This window comes from Thalassophryne amazonica, chromosome 8 (assembly GCF_902500255.1).
Source record: "Thalassophryne amazonica chromosome 8, fThaAma1.1, whole genome shotgun sequence".
In the NCBI taxonomy this organism is placed as follows: Eukaryota; Metazoa; Chordata; class Actinopteri; order Batrachoidiformes; family Batrachoididae; genus Thalassophryne; species Thalassophryne amazonica.
The window spans coordinates 22,462,774-22,480,657 of NC_047110.1; positions in this window are offsets into that span (position 1 = coordinate 22,462,774).

The window sequence follows — 17,884 nt, forward strand, 5'->3', positions numbered from 1 at the left end:
TATAGGTGTTTGTAAATAAAAATAATCAAGATTATCCTCTTATGATCTTAATTATGCTGCACCAAGACAATATGTTCTTTGAGTTAACACAGCATGTATAAACTGCAGTGTATATCTATATTATAATAGCCTAGTGTCCTCTGTGTGCATGCATGCATGTGTATGGCTTCAATCACGCAAAAACCATGGAGTGCTTACGTTTGCCGTTTGGTATGCTTATGTCTTTTGGGTCAAGGATGAATGTTGCAAAAACGGAAAGTTGATAGGACTAATATTTTTGGAGAAATTAGCAATTTTAGCTAGCCAGTAAACAATGGACATTGTGCTGCAATGCACCATGGGAGTTCGAGGTTTTTGGGTTTTAAATGTTTTATTATTGTAGTTATAATAGTTTAACAGTGTTGTTAATGTTATAGGATTATTGTGTTTTTGTAGTTCAATTGGTTTAGTCAGTTTAGTTAAGTGTCATGTTGCCGTTACCATGAGTGAGAAGAGTAGTGCGTTTGATGTCTTTCACCACTTTCTGTTTGTGTGTGTGTAAAAATTAAAAGCACCTGCTTGCAGCAGAATGCAGAAAAAAACCAAAAAGCTCTGCATGTGTAACTGTGGATTGCTGATATTTGCATTTGGTATGTTTATGTATTTTTGGGTCAAGGATGAATGTGGCCAGTGAGTGATTTTATTTAGTAAGTTCAATGCAAGTACACAATACAATTGTAAATATGTTACAAATACATGGATGACCCAAGAAAGTTGTTGTTGTTGTTCATTCGGCTGCTCCCAGTTTTGTTCTGGGTCGCCACAGCGGATACAACCAGATCCGCATTGGTAATTGGCACAAGTTTTACGCCGGATGCCCTTCCTGACGCAACTCCAGTATACCCGGAGAAACACACACAGCCGCTGGTGTTCCAAAGAGGGATGACCCAAGAAAGTGAAAAAACGTATTTCCATCGTGGTCCATTTAAAAATCAAATGACAAAACAGAAGTAAAAATAAAACAGAAGAATGAAGATTGTGGCCAGACTAAAGTAGAAGGCAACACGACCAAGAGTAGGACTCCTCTGGCTCACTGACCAAGTCCTGTGAGGAGAGATGCTAGCAGACATAAACACAGCTCTACTCACCATCCCCGATACCAGCATAACAGAAAACAAGGAGCTCATATATGCCACTGCCACAGCAATCCTTGACACACTTGGGTATTAGATCAGAAGATCGGAAGGATGTTAGCCAACTAACAGAAGTACAGAAGGGCATCATGAGACGCAGGTCCTGGATGGATAAGAAGTACAACAAGATGTCCATTACTGAGGCCCTAGAAACTGCCATACAAAAATTCACAGCTGGCTACTCAACTGAAGAGATACACCAGAGAAGTAGAGGCCAAGAAAATAAATGGCCTGTTCTCCAATAACCCATCCAGGGTGTACTCCCAGCTGAAAGGGGGAAACAGCAATACAAGAACAGAGCCACCTAGAACAGAGACTAAGCAATACTGGAAGAATATCTGGGAGAAAGAGGCAACACAAAACAACAATTTCAAGTGTCTGGTGAACCAAAGAGCACATCACCCTGACCTCCTAGAACAAGAACCAATCAACATCACAAAGGCCAACAGCCAATGAGTCTCAGGGATGAAGAGTTGTACAGCACAAGGCCTGATATGATCTACACCTACTGACTGAAGAAGCTAACAGTGCTCCATGTGCACCTGGCAGTACAAATGGGTGGGCTACTAACAGCATGTACTCACCCAGACTGGCTAACACAAGGTAGGACGATCTTGATCATGAAGGACCCCAACAAGGGTATGACACCCTCAAACTACCTGCCAATTACCTGCCTCTCCACAACATGGAAGTGCCTATGAGGCATCATAGCAACCAAGTTATAGGCACATGAGTACAGCTCAGAAGGGCATTGGAAATATACCAGAGGGTTGAAGCACCAGCTACTGGTTGAGCGTGCAGTACACCAGGAGTCGAAGACCAGGCAGACCAACCTGAGCACAGCCTGGATTGACTACAGGAAGGCCTATGACTTTGTGCCTCCCACATGGATACTGGAGCCTTTTATATATATAGATAGATGAGCTGAGTTACCCGGGTCCTCCAATCTGGATGCAGATGACCTCCAAAATTCAGCGGAGTCTTCCATGCCCTCATACTTCTCTGTGGTGCAAATTTGGTAAGAATCTGTGAAGTAGTTTTGAAGTAATTGTTCAAAGCCTATACAAAGTGGAATCTTGATCCAGAATCCATATCCGGATCAGAATCACCTCCAAAAGTCAGTGGAGACTTCCATGCCTTAATATCTATCTGTTGTGCAAATTTGATGAGAATCCATGAAGTAGTTTTGACGTAATCCTTCAAAGCGTACATAACGTGAAATCTTGATCCAGAATCCAGATTCGAATCTGGATCACCTCCAAAATTCAGGGGAGTGTTCTGTGTCTTAATATCTATCTGTTGTGCAAATTTGGTGAGAATCTGTGCAGTAGTTTTGAGGTAATCATTCAAAGTCTATATAAAGTGAAATCTTGATCCAGAATCCAGATTTGGATCCAGATCCAGATCATGTCCAAAATTTATTGGAGTCTTCCATGGTCTAATATCTGTCTGTGGTGAAGATTTGGTGAGAATCCATTAAGTCATGTTGACGTAATCCTTCAAAGCCTATAAAAAGTAAACTCTGATCCAGAATCTGGATTAAGATCCGGATCATCTATAAAATTCAGGGGAGTCTTCCGTGTCCTAATATGTGTCTGTTGTGTGAATTTGGTGAGAATCAGTCAAGTAGTTTTGACGTAATCCTTCAAAACATATATGAAGTGGACTCCTGATCCAGAATCTGGATCCGGATGCTGATTCGGATCACCTCCAAAATTTATTGGAGTCTTCCCTGGTGTAATATGTATCTGTGTTGAAAATTTTTTGAGAATCTGCAAAGTAGTTTTGACGTAATCCTTCAAAGCCTACATAAAGTGAATCTTGATCCAGAATCCGGATTCATATCTGGATCACCTCCAATATTCAGGGGAGTCTTCCGTGTCCAAATATGTATCTGTTGTGCAAATTTGGTAAGAATCCGTTAAGTAGTTTTTACATAATCCTTCAAAGCCTATATGAAGTGAATCTTGATCCAGAATCCAGAATTCAGATGCATATCTCGAACACCTCCAAAATTTATTGGAGTCTTCCCTAGTGTAATATATATCTGTGTGGAAAATTTGGTGAGAATCCTTCAAAGCCTATATGAAGTGAATCTTGTTCCAGAATCTGGATTTGCATCACCTCCAAAAATTAATGAAATCTTCCATGGCCTAATATGTATCTGTGGTGAAAATTTGGTGATAATCCATGAAGTAGATTTGACGTAATCTTACAAAGCCTACATAAAGTGAAACTTGATCCAGAATCCGGATCTGGATCCAGATCACCTCCAAAATTTAATGGATTCTTCTATGGCCTATTATGTATCTTTGTTGAAAATTTTGTCAAAACCTGTGCAATAGTTTTGACGTTATCCTGCTAACAGTAAGCTTTCAAAGCCTGTATAAAGTGAAACTTGATCCAGAATCTGGATCGGGATCAGATCACCAGTGTGCACTGGCTCATTTGGATTCTAATTAAACTCCACCCTCACCAGCAGCTGCTACATAGTAAGTAAAGTGTGATGCTTGCTACCTGACCTGAGTACTGTGAAAATAAGGGCTCCAGTGTGCGGGTCATGGTCTAATGTATAAGGCTAAGTGTGTGTGTGTTCGCGCACGTGTGCTTTCAACCTAAGGGCCCCAGTGACCCCCCCGGTGCCCCCAGTCACCATAGCAAGTTTGGTCTCGCTTGCTTAATTACAGTGGCTGTGCATAGCAGAGCAGGTCGTATTCTAATTCAAATATATAAGGCTGACCGTGTGTGTGTGTGTGTGTGGATGTGTGCTCACGTACGTGCGCTTTCAACCTAAGGGCCCCAGTGACCTCCCCCTTGGTGCCCCCATTCACCATACAAAGTTTGGTGTTGATTGCTTAATTACTGTGGCAGTTCACCCAGAACACAAACTGTGCCACATAATACATACATACATTGCCTTTTACTGTGCTCATTGGGACCTTCAAAGCAGCAGAAATGTTTCTGTTTCCTTCCCCAGATTTGTGCCTTGAGACAATCCTCAGAGGTCTACAGACAATTCCTCTGACTTCATGTTTGGTTTGTGCTCTGACATGCACTGTCAACTGAGGGACCTTCTATGTAGACAGGTGTGTGCCTTTCCAAATCATGTCCAATCAACTGAATTTACCTCCCAGTGGACTCCAGTTAAGCTGTAGAAACATTTCAAGGATGATCAGTGGAAACAGGATGGCACCTGAGCTCACATTTGACCTTCATGGCAAAGGCTGCAAATACTGATGTACATGTGATCTCTTAGTTTTGTTTTGTTTTTCATAAATTTGCAAAAATCTCAAAACATTTTTCACATTGTCATTATGGGGTATTGTGTGTTGAATTTGGAGGGATAAAATGAATTTCATCCATTTTGGAATAAGGCTGTAACATAACAAAATGTGGACAAAGTGAAACGCTGTGAATACTTTCCGGATGCACTGAAAGTGACAAGTGCTCAGGAGTCAGTTTCTCTGCAGTCTGTGTTGACACAAACATTTAACTTATTTAGAGTTATAAAAGTGTATCATTACTTAATCTATTGTTTACAGTTCTACCTGGAGTCCTTTTTCTCCAGTTCACAAATGAATGAAACAAACAAAAATAACATACAATAACATGTTGAACTGAGGGGAGCTCCAAAAATAGCATACAATAACATGTTGAACTGAGGGGAGCTCCAAAAATAACATACAATAACATGTTGAACTGAGGGGAGCTCCAGTTCACTGGAGCTCCCCTTTGTTTCATTCATTTGTTCATTTTCAACTGCTTGTCCAGGCCCGGGTCATGATGGCAGCAAAGCAACCAGCTCATCCCACACTTCCCGATCCCCTGCCAATTCCTGAACTCTTTCCAGGGGATCCCAAGGCATTCACAAACCAGCTGGGAAATATAATCTCTCCAGCATGTCCTACAGTGCATCTGGAAAGTATTCACAGTACTTCACTTTTTTACAATTTGTTATGTTACAATATTATTCCAAAATTGATGAAATTCATTTTCCCCTCCAAATTCTACACACAAGACCCCATAATGACATTGTGAAAAGTTTTTTTTTATTTTTGCAAATTTATATATATATGAAGAAGAAATCACATGTACTAAGAAGTCCTGTATTCACAGTCTCCAAAATTCAACATGTTCAACATGTTATTGTATGTTATTTTCATGACATTTTATGAACATATTTACTGTCATTATTCAAAATAATAACAAATGTGTATAATGACTGCTGAGCCGGTGAATTTACAGAACAGTAATTCTGCATAATGACTTACAGAGAAGGAGTCCAGCCTCAGTTCAGAAAAAAGTGTAGCAATCTGCATAACAATAAGAGGACTCAAATATCAAGAGGCCATGTAGCAAAAAGTTTAAACAGTTTATTACAAAATGGAGTTTCAGACGGTTGAAGTTGGGGATTTGGAAGAGGCACCAAGGAAGAAGCACTGGACGTCTACGCTGGGGGGTGAATCAGGAACCAAGTTGCCAAAGCCAGATGGGGTGCCAGTGCAACAGGTGGCGGCAGAAATCTGGGTGGAAGACAAAAAGGCAAAAAGTACTTGAGGCAAAAACAAATGACAAGGGAGACGAGAGAGAATACACAAATGAATTTTTAAAATGTAAAGTTAAATTGAAAGGATAATCTGGCAAAGACAGAGTGGAACACCAGGGCCAATATACTGCCAGTTGACAAGAAACTGCTGTTTCCCAATCAGCAACTCCACTGACAAGGCAATGAGGAGAAGAAAAGAATGCAGAAAAAGAGAACAAACAAACAAACAAGCCAAAAAGCCAACAAAAGCGAGGGACCACAACAGAAATCACATTTATTTGTTGTCTTTCTGCCGCCTGATTCTGTTTTTTTCTCTTTGTTTGAGGTCCGGCTCCATCCAGAGATGGGACTGGGTGTTTTCTTCTGCAGACCTCCCGTTTGTGCACCAGCAGATCTGTAAATCTCCCAAAATTTCCTGTATAATTTCCTTATATTATCAATTGGCCCAAGCAGAGGGTCACCCCTTTGAGTCTGGTCTGCTTGAGGTTTCTTCCTCAAATCATCAGAGGGAGTTTTTCCTTACTGCTGTCGCCTGTGTGCTTTCTCTGGGGGTTGGTAAGGTCAGACCTGACTTGTGTGAAGCACCTTGAGACAACTTTGTTGTGATTTGGTGCTATGTAAATGAAACAAATTGATACTGAATTTATAGAAAAAAAATCCATGTAATTATATCATTGATCATTTGCTGGCAGCTTGATGGATTAGTGGTTAGCACTGTTGCCTCACAGTGAGAAGGTCATGGGTTCGATTCCCACCTGTGGCCTTTCTGTGTGGGCTTTTCTCAGTGTTTGCGTGGTTTTCCTGCGGGTGTTCCGGCTTCCTCCCACATCTGAAGACATGCAGGTTACGTGGATTGGAAACGTTAAACTGCCCATAGGTGGGCATGCGGGTGTGAATGTGTTTATCTATATGTGACCCTGCGACAGACTGGCGTCATGTCCATGATGTACCCGCCTAATGCTCTATGACTGCTGGGATAGGCTCCAGCCCACCGCGACCCTTACTTGGACTAAGCAGTTGAAGATGAGTGAATCAGTATTGTCCCTAAGCACTAACATTTGATCAGTGTGAGATGACTGTGTCCCTGAGGAGTTTTTTTTGTATTAAAAGTCTTTATTACACATCCAATTAGATGTTATTTTCCTTGATGCAAAAGGAATGAGATCTGTCTGGTTTATTTTTCAACAATATTTTCTGCACTTTGTACTTAATTGAAGGTGCTGTGTCGGTTTTATGAAACATTTTTGCTTTGTTTCCTTTGTGGACAGTAACCTTGCAGTGTAAGGCCGTGGACACTAGGCGGCAGCAATACATTGGAAGACATTTTCAGTGCTTCCTTCAAACAACAGAGAAGCAGACAATAATAATGCAAAGCTTGCACTGTGCATAATTTCTCCAATCACAGCCACGTAAGCCCATAACTTCTCCTGGTTTGTCTGAGTGTCTTGGTGGCTTTCCTCACTCTTCTCCTTCTTGCACAGTCACTCAGTTTTTGAGAACTGTCTACTCCATGCAGATTTACCATAAAGTGCCATATTGTTTGTATTTCTTTGTAATTGATGTAAATAAAGTCCAAAACATATTCAGTGGCAGTTTTACCATCAGAGAGTCTTGTACACAACTACCACAAAAGACTCCAAGCTGCCATTGATGTTAAAGGGGGCAATACACAGTATTAAGAACAGGGGTATGTAAACTTTTGATCAGGTTCATTTGGGTAGTTCTCTTGTCATTTCGATTTAAAAACAGGAAACAGTTGTTTGACAATAAATGGCTTCACCCAACCACTAACCAGGAGTGAAAAAAAAGTTTTTTGTGTTGTCGTTCATATTCTCTTAAAAATGGACAAAAAAAGCAAAAAATTCTGCCAGGGTATGTAAACTTTTGAAGACAACTGTATGTACATATGACTTCTTAGTTTTTTTTATTTTTCATAAATTTGCAAAAAAATATATATATATTTTTTCATGTTGTCATTATGGGGTGTTGTAGGTAGAATGTTGAGGGAAAAAATGTATTTCCTCCATTCTGGAATAAGGCTGTAACATAACAAAATGTGGAAAGAGTGAAGCGCTGTGACTACTTTCCAGATCATATGTAATGATACTGAATAGTGTTGCTGAATAAAATTACTTGGTCATTTTTTGAATTAGTGATGTAATCAACTGGATTACAAAAATACTAACATAATCTGAATACTTTTGGGTCATTTCAAAAACAGTTACAAAAACTGATGCCTTTATATAGAATAATGGCTACTCGCCAGAAATATTCCTTTTTTCTATTCTATTTTGATTTGGAGTGGATTTGTAGTCTTAAAAAAAGCGCAGACAATTGGTTGAATACTGACCTCTAGTGGTTACACATGTAGAGCTACTTCACTGCTGATCATTGAAAAAAGTTTCGTAACCTTAAAATTGCTTTACCTTAATAATACAAATGTTATCAGACTTGCAAATTCATGACTTGAGAGTGACTTGCTGGTGACTTCGTCCCACTTCTGTTGCTAACATGACCTTTGAACTTTGGTGATCTTATAACATGGCTAATATTTTTAGTTTTTGTGCAGCTGGCAACATAAAACAAGTCAACTTCACTTTCAGCTTTGGGAAATTGCAGTCTGTTATTATTCACTATTTTCTGTTCATTTACTAAAGGATGAATAAAAATTGTGCAACCCCACGCCTGTATTAAGCATTAATGATGGTTAGGTGCAGCTTCATTTATGAAGGTTAGAGCATTTCACAGGTGACAGAATATGACAGTTATGAAGGTTTGCAAGAGTTTAAGTGTGCTTGTTTTCTGTGTGGTTTCCCGATTCGAAAACCCACTCCTGTCCATTCTCCAGGTAATATGGAGTTGTGTCAGGGAGGCATGTGGTGTAAAACATTTGCCAAATCAAAATGCAGATCCACCTCGGACCTTCTGTGGTGACCCTGAGCGAAGAGAAGAGATGCACTTTACACAGTAATGAGCGAGCATTCATGGATTGCGAGTGGAACAGCAAACTGAAGATTCTCTTCAAAGTTAGTGCCTCTGTGAACATCGTGTTCCCTCTCTCTCTCTCTCTCTCTCTCTCTTTTATTGGTCACTCTCATGCCAAACCACTCCTCCATTCTTACACACACGGGGTTGCAGACTGCCATCTGGACAGTACTTCATTCTAATTTGGGCATCGCCTGCTTACATATGCAACAATGCACGCATGCACGCGCCCACGCACACAAACACACACACTGTGCTTGTTGTTTTTATGTCTTTGCACTTTGTGGGTAGTTTTCGTGGAATGTTGAAATCAGCTAATATTGCTATTAATAATAAATTATGCGAGAAACATAAAGTTACTGTCTCTGTCATAATTGGGCAGCACAGTCTCATTTGAGTGTCTTCCTTTCTCCAACAGGACCCAAAAAAACTGCACTTTTTGTGACTGCTTTGGTGATTGCAGCCAAAAACAAAACAGTACACATTTATCCGTGTGAAGTTATGCTGTGTTAGTATTGTGGAACGGGAGGCTGTCCCCAGCTGTGGTCAAATCCCGCGATATCATGCAAGGGTTCAAATGAGACTGTGTTGCCCTATAGGTGCATGTTCTTCTTGGCAGCATGGTGCCTTTTAGTGGTTAGCACTGTTACCTCACAGCCTTGTGTGAAGTTTGCATGTTCTCCCCGTGTTTGCATGGGTTCTCTCTGCATGCTCTGGTTTCCTCCCTCTGCATGCTCCGGTTTCCTCCCACAATCAAAAACATGCATATTTAGAGTCTGCTCCTTTCTCTACCCCTGACTAAGGCAGCATCTTTACATCTGGAGTTGGTACTCTGGTGCTGGACTGTGGCTGCCCACTGCCCCTAGTGGTTGGATTGTGTCTAACTGTAGTTAGGATAGGTTACATATAGAGGACAGATTTAGTTGTCTATATGTATGTACAATGACAACAAAGGCTCTTCTTGTTCTTCTTCTTGTGATAGCTGCTGGGTGAGATAATCTGTGCCTGAGGATATCAACACTTCCAGGTGAGCCCTGTGTTGAGACGGTTCATTTACAAGGTTGGTTATTGGTTCTTGCTACAAGGGCGATGCTGCAAAATTGATAAAATAATCAAATTAATGAATAGATTTCTTTGTTATTAATAGTTGCTTTGGTAACTATTAATATTTTGCTAATAACCAGACAGTTTCTATCTGTGCCCAACACTGACTATGATGCCCATAAACTTCTTGCTGATCCCCTAAATTTTTAGGATGTCCAAGACCACAACATGGTCAACTGTATCAAATACTTTGAGAAAAGCAACGAAGGCTGCAAAGAAGCAATGGCAATATTCACACTTGTCAATGAGTACTCACAGAGCTAGGATGTGATTGATGGTTTGCTTCTTGGGTGTGAAGCCAGACTGTTTTGGTTGCTAAGTGGCAGTATTATGGATTTGATCCCCAAACACCTGGGTTAGACTGCAATGCAGGGAGGCTGAATGGATAAAGAAAACCAGATTTATTGTACAAGGATGGTACAAGAACAAATGCTGTGTGAATGGTGAATACTGCTTTGGAGGTTTGCAGAGTGGAGACCCGGCCCGCGTTGCAGTGGAAACCGGTGGTTGCAGCCCAAGTAGATCTGGTGTGCAGGTGGAGTTCCAAGGTGTGGAGTTGTGCGTTGTCCGTGGTCCAGGTGGCCCCTAGTGGAGCTGACGGAGAGCGGTGTCACTACAGAGGAGGAGAAACTGTATGAGGGTGGCAGTTTACAATTGCTCAGGCCCATATAGCACAGGTGTCAAAAAACAAGCAGATAGCCAAAACAGAGAGTCCAGATATAACTGCGACGGAATGCAGACAGAAAGATTCTATTCAGAAATAGAGAGGCCAGGTACCAGGTCGTGAACACTGAGTTTCTGGCACCGATGAGCTGTTGGACCAGGGTTTTTATGGAGGCAGGTTGATTGCAGACAGGTGTGCTCATCAGCTCCACAAAGAATGCCACCTGGAAGAGAGAGAGAGAGAGAGAGAGCAGAGGAGCAGGTACCAGGGCGACACACAACAGTACCCCCCCTCAATGGGAGCCCCCAGGCGACCTACCGGGCCGATCAGGATTCTCCCGGTAGAAGTCCTGGAGGAGGGAAGGGTCCAAGAGGAGGCTCCGCTTGACCCAGAAGCGTTCTTCACGCCCATATCCATCCCAGTCCACCAAATATTGGAAACGACCGCACCGATGAAAATCCAAGATCTTGTTGACTGTTCAGGCCAGATGACCGTCGACAATCCGGGAAGGAGGAGGTGGTGGAGCAGGTGGACACAGTGGACTGGAGCAAACAGGCTTGAGTCGGGACACGTGGAAGACCGGGTGGATCTGCAGGGAACGAGGCAGACGGAGACGCACAGAGGTAGGGTTGACCACCTGATCAACCACAAACGGACCAGTGAAGCAAGTAGCGAGCTTGGGAGACTCCGTCTGCAGAGGAATGTCCTGTGAAGAGTGTGCCACACCTCCTGCTTGGGCTGGTAGATGGGGGCCGGGGTGCGGTGACAGTTGGCATGATGTTCCATCCTCTCCTTAGCCCACAGAAGGGCAGAACGGGCTGTCCTCCACACCCGATGGCAACCTGAACTGACGGTACAGCAATGTCCGCTTCCTGTAGAGGGAACAGGGGAGGTTGATAGCCAAGCGACACTTTGAAAGGAATAAGTCCAGTTGCTGAGGAGATCTGAGAATTGTGAGTGTATTCAATCCAAGGAAGGTGGGCGCTCCATTCAGTTGGGTGGGAGGACAAGACACACCTAAAGGTGGATTCCAGGTCCTGGTTGGCCCATTCCACCTGACCATTGCTTTGTGGATGGTAACCGGAGGAGAGGCTTACCGAGGCCACAAGCACCGCGCAGAAGCTCCTCCAGACCTGAGAGGTGAATTGGGGACCTCGGTCCGACACCACATCTGAGGGTATGCCATGCAACCGCACCACATGGTGGACTAGGAGGTCAGCAGTCGCCTGGGCCGTTGGAATCACCGGCAGAGCCACAAAGTGTGCCGCCTTGGAAAACCGATCCACGATCGTGAGGACCATGGTGTTACCCTGGGATGGAGGCAGTCCTGTGACAAAGTCCAGGCAGACGTGGGACCAGGGGCAGCTTGGCATGGGAAGTGGTTGAAGAAACCCGGCAGGTGGACAATGAAGAGACTTGCCCCTGGTGCAGGTGGTACAAGCTTGAACATAGACACGCATGTATGCCTGGACTGAGGGCCACCAGAAGCGACGACGGACCAGAAGCTCGCCTGCCATCCTGGGGTTCGGGAAACCCCAGGATGGCAGGCGAGCTTGGAAGCATGGCAGAAGGTGAGAACTTCCGCTCGGGTTTCTGGTGGAACGAAAAGCCGCCCGGGAGGTCCTCCTCCAGGACCTGGATGTCTGTCCAAAGCCTCCCGGATGACTCTCTCAACATCCCAGGTAAAGGCCCCCATGACCATAGAACGAGACAGAATTGGGTTAGACGTGGAGGGAGGATCTGTGAGTTTGAACTGGCGGGATAAGGCTTCAGGTTTTCCGTTCTTGGTTCCGGGTCAGTAGGTAAGGTTGAAATTGAAGCATCCAAAAAACAAGGACCACCTGGACTGGCGGGAATTGAGATGTTTGGCTGTCTTTATGTATTCCAGGTTTTTGTGATCTGTCCAAACAGTGAATGGAACTGTGGCCCCCTCCAGCCAGTGTCTCCATTCTGTCAGAGCTTCCTTAACCACCAGAAGTTCCCAGTTCCCAACATCATAGTTCCTCTCCGCAGAGGTCAGTTGGCGGGAGAAGAAAGCACATGGATGGAGTTTGTTGTCTGTGGCGGACAGCTGAGACAGGACAGCACCAATTCCAGAATCAGAGGCATCAACTTCCACAACAAACTGGCGGTCAGGTTGGAGCAAGATAGGGGCTGTGGACAACCGGTGTTTAAGGTCCCGGAAGGCTCTGTCAGCTGAGGTTGGACCACTGAAATGGGACCTTAGGAGAAGTGAGTGCTGTGAGAGGTGAGGCAACAATACTGAAGTTTCGAATAAATCTGTGATAAAAATTGGCAAAACCAAGAAACTGTTGTAACTGTTTTCGGGACGTCGGAACTGGCCATTGAGTTACAGCTGTGACTTTACCGGGATCTGGCTTGACGGAGGTGGGAGAAATAATGAAGCCAAGGAAGGAAATAGAAGACTGATGGATTCACATTTCTGGGCCTTCACAAACAACCGGTTCGCCAACATCCGCTGGAATACTAAGTGCACGTGCTTGATGTGTTCACAGAGAGTAGGAGAAAAAATGAGGATATCGTCAAGATAGACAAAATCAAACCGGTTGAGGAAGTCTTGAAGGACATCGTTGACTAGAGCTTGGAAGGTGGCGGGAGCATTTGTGAGACCGAAATTCATGACCAGATATTCAAATGTCAGAGAGGAGTGTTGAAGGCAGTCTTCCACTCATGACCCTCCCTGACCCGAACCAGATGATAGGCGTTTCTGAGGTATAATTTGGAAAAAATTGAGGCCCCCTGCAGGGGACTGAACGCAGAATCTAATAGGGGGAGTGGGTACCAATTGTGGACCGTTATGTCATTCAGCCTCCAGAAATCTATGCAGGGGCGCAGGGTACCATCCTTCTTCCCAACAAAGAAGAAGCCTGCCCCCACTGGGGATGATGAGAGACGTATCAGCCCAGCAGACAAGGAGTCCTAGATATAGGTCTCCATTGCTTCACGTTCCGGGCGCGACAGATTGTAGAGCCGACTGACTGGATACTGGGAGCCCGGAAGTAAGTCAATGGTGCAGTCATAAGGACGGTGCGTGGGAAGTGACAGAGCACGATCCTTGCTGAACACCTCAACAAGATCGTGATACTCTATGGGGACTACAGCCAGATCAGAAGGTGAAGTGACTTCCTCCCTGACCTCAACACTGGGCGGAATGGATGATCGAAGACACTCACGGTGGCAGGCCTCGCTCCTCTGTGTGATAGACCTGGTCGGCCAATCAAGCCGGGGATTGTGTTTGATAACCCAGAGATGACCTAAAACTGGGGGGTGGCGTGGAAGAAAACACAAAGAACTGGATTGTCTCCCGGTGATTGCCACTAGAGTGACCAGTTCGGTTTGATGTGTTACGGCAGGAAGGGGAGTGCCGTCTAAAGCATGCACTGAAAGGGGCATGTCCAGTGCCACCACCAGGATGCAAGAATTGATTACAACCTTGCGATCCAAAAAATTCCCTTCTGCCCCAGTGTCAATTAGTGCAGAAATAGATAAAGAACGGTCATTAAACAAAAGAGTACCCGGGATTTGGGTGCACCCGGATTGAACACCCGTGAATGTTATCTGGCTCATCCTTAGCCCGGAGTCTAAGGATGAACATTGGTTTTTGGCTGCACGGGACAAGAACTGCAGATGTGGCCAGTGGCAGCACAATATAAACATTCTCCAGCCTCCAGTCTCCGCTGGCGCTCCTGTGGTGATAACTTGGCCCTGCCAAGCTACATAGGCTCATCAGCAGGGGGAGCTAGAGGTCTGAGAATAGACACAGCAGTGGAGCTCAGGAAAGAAGGGCCCGATCCAGACTGTGGTTCTGGCGAATCACGGACTGCCAGTTCGTCCATTAATGCCTCCGATAGACCATTAACAATTACGCTTTGCAGCGCCGCGGAGTCTCAGCCGTCTTCCGCAGCGAGAACCCGGAAGTCGACTGCATACTCCGCTGCTCCTGCCTCAAGGACAATAACTGCTGGGAAACTGAGTGACTGCGTTGGGGGTGATCGAAACTCTTTGGAAAAAAGTGAAAAGGAGTGCAGCAGAGGGGATTCTGTGCTCCAGAGGGCGGTAGCCCACTTGAGGACCTCCCCCCAGAGCAAGTTGATGACGTCATATATTTTACTGAGGTCGGTGGAATACTGAGATGGACGCTGGGAGAAAACAAAGGAACATTGCATGAGAAAGGAAGAGCATGTATCAACATCACCGGGATATGGTTCTGTATGACAGATAAACAGTTTGGGGACTAAACTGGGGGATGTAGAGGCCTGTAAGAGTTGAACTGGAGTGGAAACCGGAGCAGGAGGCAGACCAGAGGTAAGCTTCTCAACGGTAGTGGCTAATCAATCAATCAATCAACTTTTTCTTATATAGCGCCAAATCACAACAAACAGTTGCCCCAAGGCGCTCCACATTGTAAGGCAAGGCCATACAATAATTATGAAAAACCCCAACGGTCAAAACGACCCCCTATGAGCAAGCACTTGGCCACAGTGGGAAGGAAATGAGGACAATATGGTGTGTCTATTGGGAGAGGTCCCGAACATGATCCGACAGTGCAGCAGGTTGTTGTTGTTGCTGACCCAGGAAGGTGCCCTGGGTGGAAAGGGCCTGTTGTAGTTTGTCTGACCCTGCGGAATCCATGATTTTGGCCAGAAACTTCTGTTATGGATTTGATCCTGAAGGACTCTCAGACCATGAGAACCAAAATTCTCTGGTCTGATGAGACATGCTGTGGGGATGTTGTCCAGTGGCAGGAACTGGGAGACTACTCAGGATTGAGGGAAAGATGAATGCAGCAATGCACAGAGACATCCTAGATGAAAACCTATTCCAGAGCGCTCTTGACCTCAGACTGGGGAGTTGGTTCATCTTTCAGCAGGACAATGACCCTAAGCACACAGCCAAGATATCAAAGGAGTGGCTTGAGGACAACTCTGTGAATGCCCTTGAGTGGCCCAGCCAGAGCCCAGACCTGAATCTGATTTAATATCTCTGGAGAGATCTGAAAATGGCTGTGCACCACCGCTCCCCATCCAACCTGATGGCACTTGAGAGGTGCTGCAAAGAGTAATGAGCAAAGCTGCCCAAAGATAGGTGCACCTAGTTTGTGGCATCATATTCAAGAAGTCTTGAAGCTGTAATTGCTGCCAAAGGTGCATCAACAAAGTATTGAGCAAAGAGTGTGAATACTTATGTATGACTGATTTCTTAGTTTTTTTATTTTTAATAAATATGGCAAATATGGAGGCAGTCTTTGTGAAACATTTGAAACCCAGCCTTAACCGGGGAGGGGGTCTGAGACACGCTTTATCCCATGTTTACAATGGGGTACTCAAGCTTCTCTACTACAAAATTTCAACAAAAACTTATTTCATGTTGTCGTTATGGGGTGTTGTAAGTAGAATTTTGAGGGGAAAATCAATGTAATCCATTTTGGAAAAAGGCTGTAACATAACAAAATATAACTGCAACTAACCTCTAGTTCCTGTCAAGCACTAAAGGTATTTCTTGTTTTTCTTGTTACTTAATGCAGACAGATTACACTGCACTTGTTGTTTTTCTGATGCCTGATTCTGTTTTTTCTCTGTGTCTGAGGTGCAGCTCCATCTAGAGATTGGGTGGTGTCTTCTTCTGCAAGCCTCCCATCCTGTGCACTAGCATGGACACCCAAAATTTGCTGTATATTCGTTTTGTCAATTGTATCAGTCGCATGGCCCAAGCAGAGGGTCACCCCTTTGAGTCTGGTCTGCTTGAGGTTTCTTCCTGAAATCAGCAGCATCCTTGCCACTGTCGCCTGTGTGCTTGCTCTAGGGGTTGGTAAGGTTAGACCTTACTTGTGTGAAGCGCCTTGAGGCAACTTTGTTGTGATCTGGTGTTATATAAATGAAATAAACTGAATTGAAATTGGAAGTAGTTATCACTGATCTCAATGATACCAACAAAATATCTGTGTCACTCATAGTCTGGGGATGACAGGTGATTCTGTCTAGAGACAAAACACTAGACTGGACAGGTTTGACACTGCTGACACGAAATGTGGGATGGACCCGCATGGACCGGGGAGACGAAGACGAATGGAAACAGGATTCACAACCTTGGAGACAGGAAATGGGCCAACAAATTTAGGAGCCAATTTCTTGGGCACACCCCTAAGTGTAAGGTGGCACCTCGAGAGCCATACCTTCTGGCCTGCGACGTAAGACGGGGCAGAGGTCCTCTTACAGTCAGCGGAGGCCTTATAGGACTCCGTGGAATGCAACAGAACCACCCATGCCCGCTCCCAGGTCCTGTGGCAACAAAGGATCAAAGTGCCGACGGGATTGGGGAGTTGCGATCAACTGAGGGGAACAGTGCAGGCTGGTGACCAAATACTATATGAAAAGGAGAGTACCCGGTGGACACTGAGGGCTAGCAGTTATGGGCAAGCTCAATCCAGGGGAGTTGGTCCGACCAGGATGTGGGGTGCCGTGACGCAAGTAACCGTCCTTTTTGTAATTCTTGGTTTAACCGTCCTGCCTGCCCATTGGCCTGTGGATGGTAGCCCGAGGTTAAGCTGGATGTGACCCTGTGGAGCCGGCAAAACTCCCTCCAAAAATGGGATATGAACTGTGGACCCCAGTCAGACACTATGTCCTGTGGTAACCCGTGCAATTTAAAAATCTGATTTAGCATTATGACGGTGGTTTCTTTAGCTGATGGTAGCTTGCTCAAGGGAATAAAATGAACCATTTTAGAGAGTCGATCCACCACCATCAGGGCAGCCGTATGCCCCTTAGAGGGTGGAAACCCAGTGACGAAATCCATCGCAATATGTGTCCATAGACGAATCGGGATTGGTAAAGGCTGCAAAGTGCCACCGAGCGGCCGATTGGATGATTTGTGTATGGCACATAGCTGACAAGCGGACACATATTCTGTAACATCCTTAACTAATCCTGGCCACCAAAACCTTTGCTTAACTATGAATGTGGTCTTCTTGATACCTGGATGACAGAACATCTGGCCTTTGTGACACCAGCGGATGGTTTTGCCTCTGAGAGCGGGAGGAACAAACAATTTTCCCCATGGGCAGCCAGTGGGAACAGGCGCATCTCCTACTACTGATTTCATCTTGGACTCAAGGTCCCAGGTTAGAGCGGCCACAAAACAAGAGGAGGGTAGAATCGTCTCCAGCTCTGCAGGAGCATCAACCGGGTCCCCCTGTCGGGATAGCGCATCGGGTTTCCTGTCTTTACAGCCCGGGCGAAATGAAGCCAGGGTGAAATGAAGCCTACTGAAAAAGATTGCCCAACGGGCCTGTCGGGAGTTAAGTTGTTTGGCGGAGCAGAGATATTCAAGGTTCTTGTGGTCAGTGTAGACTATGAACAGAAGCTGTGCCCTCTCCAACCAGTGCCGCCATTC